Source organism: Spodoptera frugiperda, chromosome 10 (genome assembly GCF_023101765.2).
Source record: "Spodoptera frugiperda isolate SF20-4 chromosome 10, AGI-APGP_CSIRO_Sfru_2.0, whole genome shotgun sequence".
Lineage (NCBI taxonomy): Eukaryota > Metazoa > Arthropoda > Insecta > Lepidoptera > Noctuidae > Spodoptera > Spodoptera frugiperda.
In genome coordinates, this window is record NC_064221.1 from 2,829,027 (window position 1) to 2,842,203 (window position 13,177).

A 13,177-nucleotide genomic window follows, 5' to 3' on the forward strand; every position below is an offset into this window, starting at 1 on the left:
GCCTGGAATTTGACCACGTACGGGTACTACTAATAATTTAAAGTAATGTTTCAATGGCGAATACTCAGTATTATGACAAAACAAATGCACTTTTACCTATCCCTTTGGGGATAAAAGCCCCATGTACTTTTAATTTGTCCTTAAAATAGAAACAAAATTATTACTATATCGTATTTATAAATAAATCCTTTCTATTTCATATGATAATAACAAAGTTCCTGTTGGTTATAAATAGCACGATTGTTCGTGAATAACGTATCTACATATAATAGCTAAACTTATTTCAATAGGCGCTTTACAATTAACATTAACAGAAATATAAATACTGAAGAACGTAATAATAGTAGATATTTATTGAATACTCCCAAAAATAAAATGGATTTTTTTTTCAGTTTTTTTTTTAAATCTATCATTTTCATTTCAATGTCTAAAACTAGAACGTAACGTAAAATTAAAACGATAGTGGATGTTAATTACAATAGCCTAGTTTTCTGCTAGTCAAATTCAATACTATTTTCGAAACGTCAAAAACTGTATTTGTTATGAATGTTCCATGAAATAGTGAGTTAAGACGTCACTAGATTTTACGTCAAACATGCAGACTTATTTCTAGAAAATTTCGAAAATTAAGTAGATAATCAAATCTATGAATGGAAGTGTGATTATTATTGAATATTTTATTGTATCGAAATAATTTACTCTTGTGTGAGGAAACTGCCCAATTAACACGTGCTTACCCCTTCAGAGACAAAAAAGGTTTGACCTAATGTACGAGTAATGTAGAGCGCCAAGAATTAATTACTAAAATCGAAAGATTACAAAAACACAATCTACTTTTAGGTACCTACTCCGTTTAATTATAACCTGAATTTCATTATAATCTGCTTTAATCTGGTTCCAATGACTAACCACTAAAACGAACTGGGTGTGCTAAAACCCCTTTTCAGGGAAAAACATACCTAAGTATTTGTTTTACGATATTTTATCTAGCCTTCATATTTTCATCGAAATTGGCCAAAACAATACTGAACAGGTGTCCGGAAATGCCTCTAGTATCTCTGTGATTCACGTGTTTATAACTTTTTTTGTTTGTTATCATAAGCCTTATCGTTATCTTAATGTTTTCTATCAATTATTAGGCAGATGTGATCAATCAAAATATAACTAGTATGACGCAATGTTTTATCTTTCTACGCTGCAGAGTTTCGGTTTTCTGGGATGGTGAAGTATTATTCTAGAAACGGCTTAGGATGTCTTTGTAGGCTGGTATGTATATTTGCCAAACGTTATGATTTTAACCTTAACAAGGCAAGGGTCGACTTGAAGACATAAAAGAAAAATGAGAAAAATATATTGAATTCAGTCTAGTATTTTAGAAATTCTGTGACATTATGACCTACAGCTGAACGCTCACTTTTCAGCTAAATCTATTTTGGGTAAACATTTAGCCAGTAAACCAATTATAAACGTTGTGCATTTAAATAAACCTTCTTCAATGTGTTTGTTTATTATAAGACGCAGTAGTGAGTCTTAAATCAAAGTCTAATCTAGGAACTTAGTGTTTATAAAATATAAAACTAGGTTAGACCTAAATAGCTCGCAAGTAATAAGAATCACGCATGGCGTATGTAAGTTCAGGAGATATCCATCGGCACACATTGTAATGTAAATAACTAAATATAAATAGTAAACATTATAGCTATATTTGTTTGGATATCTAATAAAAGGTATTGGAAATGTTTCTTAAGGTAACTGCGCAAAATTTCACATCAATTGTAAGTACAGTTTGTATTTGTATACCGCTAACGGCTAGACATAGCGAACTATACTTTAACAGTGACTATGTACACCTTTTTATACCTATGTTCTACAAATAAACATTTTGATTTGATTTGATTTCAAATTGAGGTCGATAAAGCATTTATGAATTCTCTGGTATTGAGGAAAACGCTAATCGCTTACCATCAGGCGATCAGCCTGCAAGTTTGCCTCCTATCCTATAAAAATCCAAAGAAGTGATATCATTGTCGCGATCTACATTTTTTTTGAGTGGCAAGAAAAACATTGGTTTTAAAATTCACGTAATAAATGTTTTTGCAACATTTATCGATTACAGAATTTGATCAGCTACGTGGACCCCGTCTGACTGAACTTACTCTTTTTTTCTCAAGTCTTACACATGTGAAAAACATATAAATAACTACTTATAAAACTAGTAAGAGAGCCGGTACGTGGCTTGGTAAAACGAATAAAATTGAACATTTCTTTTAAAGAATATTAAGCTGATACTTTGCTATTAATGGCTGAAGATGTGTTTTTGCAACCAGCCAATTTGTGAGCCGTAAAAATTTAAAAGCTCGTCATTCCCGTTTACTTTTTGTTTTATATCTGCGTGTACGCACACCGCGTACAGCTTTAATTGTGTTATATTACTCAGTATTAGCCAGGAGTCGACGACCCGCGGAGCTGTTTGTTTCCACTAATTCAAGATGGCCGCCAAAATTCACTCGCGTCTTGATGCGCGTGAGTGCGTCACTGTAGAACTGTCAAATTGTGTTTTGACTTTCGTTGTTCCAGCACTTTCAGGCTCCAGCTGTAGTTTTAAGTTCTAAAATCTCTATTAAGGGTTATCTGCATTGGATTTTCAATAGTTTTAATGATTTCCAAAAACAAGATATCAGATGCCCTAAAAGTTTGTCTGCGTATCGACTCCAGAAATGGCGATGCCAATAAATCTTAGCTATTGATTGGTATTCTGTGCTGTACAAATGTTTCTAATACGGGTGAGACCAGTACCAGCAGTTTGGTGGTAGTGACCGATGGTTGAGCGTGGTCATCCATTCTATTCAAATGAAGTTTTTTACAAATGAAATCTATTAATTTAATCATTAAATAATTAATGAAATGTAAAGATTACAGATAATTTGCTTACGTAAAACCTTTTCACGAAATACGTCAAAGTCGTAACCAAGTGCCAAGTTCAGAGGTACTGTTTTTTTTTGACGGGGGGAACAGTTTATGCCTTCTCCCGCGTTGGGTGAGGCGTTAGGGAGTGTCAGACTCTTATTGACTAAAAACCACCCCGTTCCTACTCCTGCTTTGAGCTTGAACCCCGGTAACCCTATACGTTGTCCGCAGCTCCGTGCGTTGTTCGCAGCTCCGGTGCAAAGGTACTAATGAGTGCAAACAAGTGCAAGTGCACATGTGTCCTAATGAAAACGCAATGTTTTGATCATATTAAATCAATATAATGCATTACATATTCCAGTATTTAATTAAAGTAATTAACAGATTAATCGTTCATATCTGTTCTGACCTATATTTCAGAGTCAGGGTACACAGGTTTTGCGATAACCTTTTGGCTATTTCAAGAAGAAACACGTTTATTTCAACATACACTGGGAATATGTGAAGTCCCAACGTCATTTTTCCTCTCAATCTGATCCCAAAGTCCGGAACAGAGGTACAGAATTTACATACAAATAGGTATCAAATTGCAAAGTTAATGAAACCGGTAATATCTCGCATAATTTAATCTTGACCTTGAACTAGGAAAAACTGGTTTGAAACGGTATTCAATTAAATCTGAATAGACGCATAAATTAAGTCTCTCTTAATGGAGGATCGTCTTCCTATATTTTTATAAACAACCTTTTTTCGGTGTGAAAGCGTAAGCACCCTTTTGAAAGGCCCTGGAAACGATACCTACTAGTTATGGCAAACACTGAAATGTTCCAAAACAAATGTTTTCTCCGAAGTATCATATTTTCGTATTTGTCCAAAATCTCTCCCAGAATGGCTATTTTTGGATGTAGCCTTAAGGAATCGGATATCATAGATAATCGGTTATTTGAAGTGAAATCCGGGATATTTGTTGCCATACACTTTTTGCTTGTAGTGGAATCTTTCTTTGTAAGTAAAAACGGTGTAACAGAAGTAGACGATCAAATTAAACAGATTTTTTTTTTGGGAATCCCTGTCTTTTTTGCCGGGCATCTAATGGAGACGAAAAGCCATATGAACTTGTACTTTATACAGAATGTACCTACACGTACGTTAATTAAAGTAACGCGCAAAATAATTCAAAGAAACATTACCAGAATGACTTGCGGAGCGATAATATTAAAGTCATGTTATTATATCTCTTAAGTTTAGGTCCTATTCTGATAAATATTAAGATATTATCTTTATGGGTTGAGTCGACAATTTTGAGTCATATTTTAACAAGTATTAGTAGTAGGTACCTATAGTAGGGCTTGTTGCAAAGTCGCAGCTAAAGGGACCTTTTTATTTAAAGGCGGAAAATCATCCAATGTCTTCTCTCGCCTTGGGCGAGTTTCGAGTCGGAGCCCCAGTAAACCCGCTAGGTATTCCGCAGCTTCGGAAGACAAAATACCCTACGTTTCGTTTGATTAGGCGTCGTATTCTCCCACTTTAATACGTTCTGCAACAAGTGTAACGGACTCACTGCCATTTCTGCTTGCTAATCTTCTTTGTAATTTAAAACAAGATGTACAACAATCCTTAAATAATTCTTAAGCTTCCATCTTATTCATTCATCTGGCCATACAAACGTTTATTAGTTACTATAGGTAATTGAGACAAAGATGTTCCAATTGTGACGAACAGTGTTGTTGAACTTACAATTTGTTAACGAACCTTATCTAATTTGCTTTTAATTTTAACCATGAAGGAAACGGTTTTGTATCGTGACTGCTGATTGACTGTTATAATAAGTCTTTTTTATACAAAAATAGACCTTTTTATTATTGTTATTGTATGTGAATGGACGCTAATATGACCTAAAACTGCAACTGCTAAATAGCACTTGAAATTTCGTTGACCTAATTGCGGTCCCCAGGCCGCTTACCAAAGAAGAGGTTATGAAACATCCTCTTTTAAGAGGGGTGCCTTCTTTCAGCTGATATTCATAACGTGAATTACAATCTAATAGTGACAAGTTTCAACTTGGAATAAATAAAATTTATACAGGCGCCTTCCAGGTGTTTTAATAGTAACTTTGCTATTAATGTAGACAGTTCTCGAATATTAATAAGATATTTTAATGATATTTATGAAATTGATGGTACAGAAACCAGCACGTCAAGCTCTCCAATTCATCCTTCAATTGATTTGCAACCTTATTAGTTCGCATTAAAGTCTTTTCAGCTACTACATTTTAAATTCATACTTGGGTAATTTAATCAATTATCTGCTCAAACCATTCATAATTCTAATTCTAGTAACAACTTTAAAAGGTCATAATTGTTGTTTTTTCAAACGGTTTGTTGTCAAACGAGAAGGAAGTAAAATGTCCGTGACGTATTGCCATTCTGCCAAGGTCTTTACCGGCCGCTCAGCTTAGAGGATTAATTTTTGTCTATTGCCGTTTTTTAAAAATGGATTATCGCGCCATGTTTGTCGTTTTTTTTCTACGGATGTATTTATTTTGACTAAATTAGTTGGTTTGCAAATAGTTTTGTTTCTTTTTTTGCACAGATGTGGAAAAATTGCATTTGGGTATCTTAATTTTGAAATGCTCGATCCAATAAAATTCTATATTTTATTAGAAGATCATACTAAAGGCAGCTGCGTTGCAGTATAACACTCACTCCCCAACAGATATGATTTGAGTCCCATGTGATAAGGGATGAGCTTAAAGCCAGCTACGGCTAAAAGCATAGTTTCGGGTTTCAGAAAATAAAGACCTAATGACCTTCATTTACTTAAGGTTTAACTTAAGGGCTACTTATAAAAATCCAAGTATGCTAATAAGTACGTGATGGGAGAGAGAAAAAATATTACAATAAATACCAAAGTACGGCAACTTTTACAACACTTTATGTGAAATAGTTTCTGGCAGCTAATTGGGTCGAATGAAATTATTTTTACGAGTATATTCAAACATTTAAAGAGTAGTTATTGGAAACTGAAATATTTTAAATGGTCAATAAATACGAAGACTTGAACCTGGATAAGAAAAAAAAATACTACTATAATATTATGTTTTTTTTTTATTCTAAAATGAATAAATTTACAATTTGTATAATTCAGTTTTAATAATTTAAATAAAATGATTCACAACACAATAGACTAGATCAGACATACGTGAACTCTATGCGCGTCACCACAAACAATAATTAAAATTTTTCTTTTATACTGTACCATTTTCCCGCCGTGTCAAAAGTCAACGTTCTAAATATAAAAAAGAACAAAGGAGTATGTACACACGGTGAATAAATAAATATATAACGAGTTTTACATTTGGATAGCATTATTCGCGTTTGGTATTGGCTTGAGCGCAGTTGACGTTGAGTGTTCGAACCGGTATCATATTCGCTTGATAATTATTTTATTTACTTTTGTAACGAGCACACGCGCTGAGCTTGCCGCTTTGTTTGTGTTGTTATTTCAAACGCGGTGGACGCGCGCGTGTTCCAATTTTGAATTGAAATTCCTTTTTTTCTTTTTAATAGTTTTAAACTTAGAATCAACATTAAATGTTTTTAATTAGTTTATGGTGATAGTCGATTTATGTGTGTTTATTAAAATCGACTAAAGTTTTGTGTTGTGTTGTGGTTTGTTTAAAGTGATATGTATTGTGTCAGTTTGTGAATTAATTCGTGGAGAGTAGAGACCACTCACTCGTTTTTGGCACCATATTTTGGCAGAGAAATAACGGTCACACAGAATTACAGTGAATTATCCAAGAATGTTGCGCCGTAAGTACTTTGTTTGAACATTCTTTCATGTCTTATGTATTATAATGTAATTTATTGTTAATAATGGGGAAAAATTACAAAGTCATACGGTTACCCATTCTTATCACGGTTAATTCAAGGGCAAATCAAACAATATCCACAAACTGCAAAAACAATACCGATAACTAGACATCTTACGATTTTTATCATTCGGATAACACACAGAAGTGCCTTTTCAGCTATTTTATCATAATAGAAATTTTTATAAAGTTTTCCTTTACGTCAAATCAAAATCTGTAAATAAAAACAATTTTACGTTGGATTTTGTAAACGAACGATTTTTTTTCTTTTATAAATGGAAAAATGTCAAGAAAGCCTGAAACTGTCTTGAAAAGGTGCTATTAATTAAACCTTAGCTTTTCAAATGTCCAAAACAAAAATCCATGACTTGTCGTGAAAATCGATTATGAAGCAAAACAATTAATATTAATTACTGTAAAAGTGTTTACTCAAGTACTCAACTAATAATAAAAAAAAAAAACAAACCGATATTCAACGATAATTTAAATAACATTCATTAGTTATACAAATAGGAAGAATATGCCCATAACATAACATCGTATATTGATTCTTATTACAATTTAAAACTTCTTTAAATAATTACTAAATAATAATTTTTAGTAATATTAAATGTAATAAATGTATTCTTTATACCACGCCACTGAGCTCGATCTTCAGCTCTTTGCATCCAACTACTGCCAGCTAGCTTGTTGATATCATCACTCCACCTATTCATAATCCGGGGCTGCAGAAAACTGCAAGGGTTACCGGGGCTCCGACTGAAAGTAGGAGTAGGAACGGGTTGGTATTTAGTCAGTATGTGTTTGACACTCCCTTTCGCCTCGCCCAAGGCGGGAGATGAAAATCTACCTACTTATAATAATAATAAAAAAATGATTAATTGTGTGATTTATGATATCGAAGAAAAAGTACTGCGTATTAATTAACGTTAACGTATGATAAGGCAAAAAAAAACCCGATAAGTTTCATTGACCTCAAGTAATCCGAATTGAAGACAGAAAATTTTCGTTCTTAAGCGCCTGTTTCACCACCTTCATATAAGTGGCCGATAAACTTGTGTGATAGATAGTGTATACAAATTACGTTTTTAATTCAAAGTTATCTTATACATAGCGGTTATCCAGACATTGTGAAACAAGTCCTAAGCTGGGTAATTTTTGTTGGAAATATACTTAGTTGAAATTTCGAAACATTGTTTTATGTGACCGATTCCACTGATACTAAGCTATGTAGCCGTGCGAGAAAGATGCGCTATCCGTAGCACACATCCGTAGTGCGCATCCATAGCACGCATATTTCCATACAAAAAAAAAACAGCTGAGTCCGTGTCCACCAGTGCTAAGCTATGTGTACCAATGAAAATGTTTGATGGAAGCCAAACGCATCCACAGCAACGTAGCATAGCACATATCTGGTGGTATTAAAAACATAAGTAAATTCTTCAGTGGTTTATTGCATAGTGGCTAAAAGACAGTTTTTTTGAGAAGTAAACTTAATATAACGAATTGAAACTGCCTTTTTGAGTAATCAGAGTAAAAGAGGTGTCTAAAACAATTTCCGATGTTATACCGGTCTTTACCAATACTTCAGTCAATATAGGTATTCCCTCTAAACTACTTTGTCTAGTCTACTTGTAATTTCGGCGAGACAAGCTCTATTGGGCGACGTGTCACGTGTGGCGAATTGATCATTGAGTTCCTGCGCGGAATAAATATTAGTGCGACCTACAGACTTATGTACCGGATATAAGTCATTGATTTTGTATAGCCTCGCGTTTTAAAAACACATTAAAAGTCTATAGTTACTTAGGAAAAAAAATGTCAAAAGAACAAATTCTGTTCGTAATGTGGTGGAGTGTACTCGCTAAATGTTCAGAAGCTATCTTGTCAAATTGTTTGCTAATAGATTTTAAATAAATGTTTTGTTTATTCATGAATTTTCGTCTGTATTTGTTGCATTTACCATTTCCACATTCAACTAAATAAAGATCAAATGAACCTCTAATGGAATAACTAGGCTATGTGTAGCCCAATCTGTGACTCCATCCATTCTATCCATTCAAGTTTCAATTGTAAGAGATGTCAATCAACGCCATAAATACTAGTTTGCAACATTGCATAAAAACTCGAAAATACCATGTTAACACTAACAGCCGTACTCAGAGTCATTTAATGGTAACTTTATCCAGTCCTTAGCTATTGTTTTCCAAACCACAATCAGTTGCAAAGTTAAATGTCTCTGAGTGCGGCAATAAAAGTAGCAAATACAAATATTAGTATTTAATTTCCTATGCAGATGTCATTTGTCACACCAAAAGCATACTACTTATGGCGAAGGTTTAAGATTCGATGTCCCACACAAATGGCTTCAACAAATAAACATTGTAGACATACCCAACTACTTATCAGATAATTTATGTACATGAATACGTAAATAAGTACACTGTACAGTTGTGCACATATATGTATATACACAACAGAACTATGAATGTAAATGAAAATTTACATTAATGTCTTTGACTCAAGGTCGTAATTTGATTTGCAAGATGGTTGCATAGTTGCCATGTCATTTAGGTGTTCAAGTAACCAAACCTTTATCTAGTTATCGTAACATTGAGTTACAGTCAAATTAACGTTTCAATTGTTAAATATATTAGTAAGAAGAAAGGAAGACCCCTTTTGCGTTTGTTGTATGACTGTGACTGAACTCAAAAACAACCGGATGGATATTTTTTCGATGGACTTATTAAACGTCTGAGGAAGTGTAGAGATATTCCATATTTCCTCCACAACTCTTCTCCTTCTTATTCTCCTTAATTCCCAACTTCAAATAACCTAACCTAACTACCAAAAAAGCCAGCAACGCATTTGTAACTACCATCAACTTTGTGATACGCGTGTCCATGGTCGTCACCGATTGCTTACCATCAAGTGATCTGCCTAATCGTTTGCTGCCCTATCCTGTAAAAACAATACTTAAATATAGAAATACATTACACAGCTGAAAATAACAAAGATACTACATTATTTATGTAGCATTTCGAATTGAGCGGACCAAACTCCGTCATGAAACTAAACTTAAATAACACATTAAACTTACTACAAAGTTATTGAATATTTGATAACGACTTTAGGCAAGTATTTGGTATTAGTTATAGCAGAACTTTCCTCGTTAGTACTGCGTAATATAGTTTTATAGTATGACTAATAATAACAATAAATGTGTATTTTACCAGATGGTTGGATGACTGTGCTTCGCAGGTGGGTTGATAAAGAGATAACCCTCCTTATTGGGGTAGATAAACATGAAATCGCTTTAATTTCACGAAATAGTAGATATTAAATGGAACCAGTATGTACCTGTTATGTGTTTCATGTAATTAGGGAGCGAGACTGTTGCCATATTCCTTCTACCAAATTAGTTTTGTTTTTTTATAAGCCCGTAAACGATCAGACGGACCACCTGACGTTAAGCAATCGCCGCCACTCATGGATACCTGAAACACTAGAAGCGTTACAAGTTCGTTGCTGGCCTTTTGGGGATTAGGAATTTAAAGGCTATTGGGGAATCGGGAATCAGGAAGATTGGGAATGGGGTTATTGGGCCTCCGGTAACCTTACTCACACAACGAAACACAACGCAGGCGTTGTAGCCAAACACATAGAACATGTAGAAAATTGGAAAATCTAATAATCACAACCGGGGCGTGTATCTATGTAGTATACACTCTGAAACAAAAACAAAGCATGAGTAGTTTCTATTACACTAAATCAATCCTCATTAGTGGCATCGTCTTTAGCCAATAATAAGGTCACTAAATACCCTTACGTAACATTTTAAAAATAATAACACGCTTATGTATCATGACGTAGCAGCTTATGTGTTGTGACGTCACTATTTCTTAGCTTATACTCGTACTAAGGGTAGTGGTGTCATGGCCGACCGACGAGTACAAATCACTGCCAAATCTATACTCTATACTATAATCTATACTAATACTAATATTATAAAGCTGAAGAGTTTGTTTGTTTGTTTGTTTGAACTCGCTAATCTCCAGAACTACTGGTCCGATTTGAATAATTCTTTTTGTGTTGGATAGTGCATTTATCGAGGAAGGCTATAGGCTGTAAAACATCACGCTATAAATAGGAGCCAAGCAGAGGGGGTGAAACCGCGCGGCAGTAGCTAGTATACAATATTTATCATTCATAGCAAATAAATATATAGGAAGAATTATTTGATGGTCAATAATGATACATATGTGGAAGTATAAATTGATTTGATTATGAGAATAACTATTGGCTGAATGATTATAGGCTTTGTCTAAAAAAAGTGATTGTAGTCTTTGTAAATTGATCTCAATTCTCTATGATTCATAATGACTACTCATAGGATTAGTTGTTCCATTTTTTACTGTTGTTCTATCGGAAAATAGAACGTTAGGAACACGAATTCTTTGTCTTATGGATGCCAGAAGAAGGAATTGAAATGTTCTATTAAAAAACATAGACGTTGCAATGTAAAGTAATTTATAGAAAACAGATGAGAACATTCGTCATACTATAAAAACAATTGTACTCAAGGAAATATTTCTCGTTGATCTATTATTATAACTAAGACTTTTATTAGCTCATATAAAACATTGGTAAGAGGAGATCCTTTTATATAGAGGAGTCCCCATAGTCCACTCGCAGTTTGCCAGGATTTGTTGACAACGTAATGATTTTAGATCTTATGCCCATATGAAACATGAGTCTAATTTTAGGCCAAAGTAAATTAGTGGAAAAATTACATCGACTAACCTTTCGCTGGCCTAACCTTTGACACTTCTCAGTAGAATGTGACGTCACTATACACGATGCCTACATGGCCTGGCTGGCTCGTATCTATTTAAAGTTTACAATTCTGCATTATTTATGAAATGCATTTTGGTTCTGAGAATACTTATATTTGTTGATATTTCTAAAGATCTGTTTGTTTTGTTGTCTATAATGAGACGCAGCTGGTCTTTGGAGAAATATCATTGTTGATTAGTTAATTTCTTGCAATTCTATAAAATACTACGTATGGAATACTATGAAATACTACGTTATACGTGCAAAAGTTAAAAAAAATATTAAGTCGGTTTTTAATGAAGGTCTCTGTCTTATCTTACCATCCAAAGCTATACTTAAACGAGCAAGAAACTATTTAAATGGATGCTGTATTGCCAATCATATGTATAAGAAACTGTCAATTTAAAATTTGACATGAAATAGAACAGAATTGACGTCATCATATTATTGGTATTTCTTTGCGTCAACTCATGAACAAACATTGATTTTTTTTTGCAATTTCATCGTCTTTGGTGTAAGAAGACGAGTTTTCTAAATAAAAAATACAATATCATTAACGCGTTAGTTATAATAAGTGATTCATAGTTTATTATTACGGACTTATCAATTTGCAGTGTCAATATTTTGATCAAAGTCCACTTTGAATAACGAGAACATCTTTAGATGAACTACGATACATGAGATGGAATATACCATTTATAAATATGTATTATGTATATCACACTTCCTTAACACTTTATGAGCGATTAATTGTTACAATTATCAATACTAAAATGTGGGATTTGACTAGACTACTAGGCGTCGTCAACACGCACACGCACTTATTTTTGGAAATAGACAATTTTGTGTGATGTTACATATGAGGAATTTGTTTGTTTAAGAACCAATAATAGGAGAATGGATTGAGAAGTTCTTCATAATTAGGACCTGTATACCTGGTAATTGTGTCTTTCCAAAGGTTGATGAGCTATATCATCATCAGCCTGTTCCCGTCCACTGCTGGACATAGGCCTCTCCAATGGCACGCCACTGAGCTCGATCTTCAGCTCTACGCATCGAACAACTATGATGATGATCTATATATTGATTACTATCTATACTATCGCCGGGTACAGCCTGTAATCAGTCTATAGTATAGTAATCATATAAAATTCCTCGTCAGCATTCCATAACATCACTTACCTGACACTCAAGACGTCTGTCGTAAGCCTGTGGAATTGCGTCTCCACGTTCCTCCACAAACCGTCCTTGGCACATCTCCAAAATGTCACAAGACACAAACGTTGTACAGTAATAAGTTTATTACATGAATCAATATTTAATTCATTCATTAACAATCATCGAGCTTCATCAGTATACAAAGCATGATTTTTTTTTGAAGGGAAAATCATCCAATGACTTCTCCCGCCTTGGGTGAAGCGGGAGGCAGTGTCAGACTCTTACTGACTAAAAACCACTCCGTTCCTACTTCTGCTTTGAGCCGGAGCCCCGGTAACCTTTTACGTTGTCCGCAGCTCCGGATATACTAAGCATGATTTGACCCCTAGTCTAACCGCCGTA

General features: G+C 34.1%; 1 protein-coding gene across 12 annotated transcripts in view; it reads left to right on the top strand.

Moving 5' to 3' along the window:
- The window catches only part of LOC118277108 (uncharacterized), a 103,944-nt gene that overhangs the window by 19,893 nt on the left and 70,874 nt on the right, over nt 1-13,177 (top strand). The window contains exon 1 of one of the 12 annotated variants that reach the window (XM_050696248.1): nt 6,278-6,722. The exons of 10 other annotated variants lie outside the window; for them this stretch is intronic. The gene's annotated coding sequence lies outside the window, so the exon portion shown is untranslated. Of the gene's footprint in view, nt 1-6,277; nt 6,723-13,177 lie in introns of those variants that run through there. One more of the 12 variants, XM_050696259.1, reaches the window with a different exon arrangement.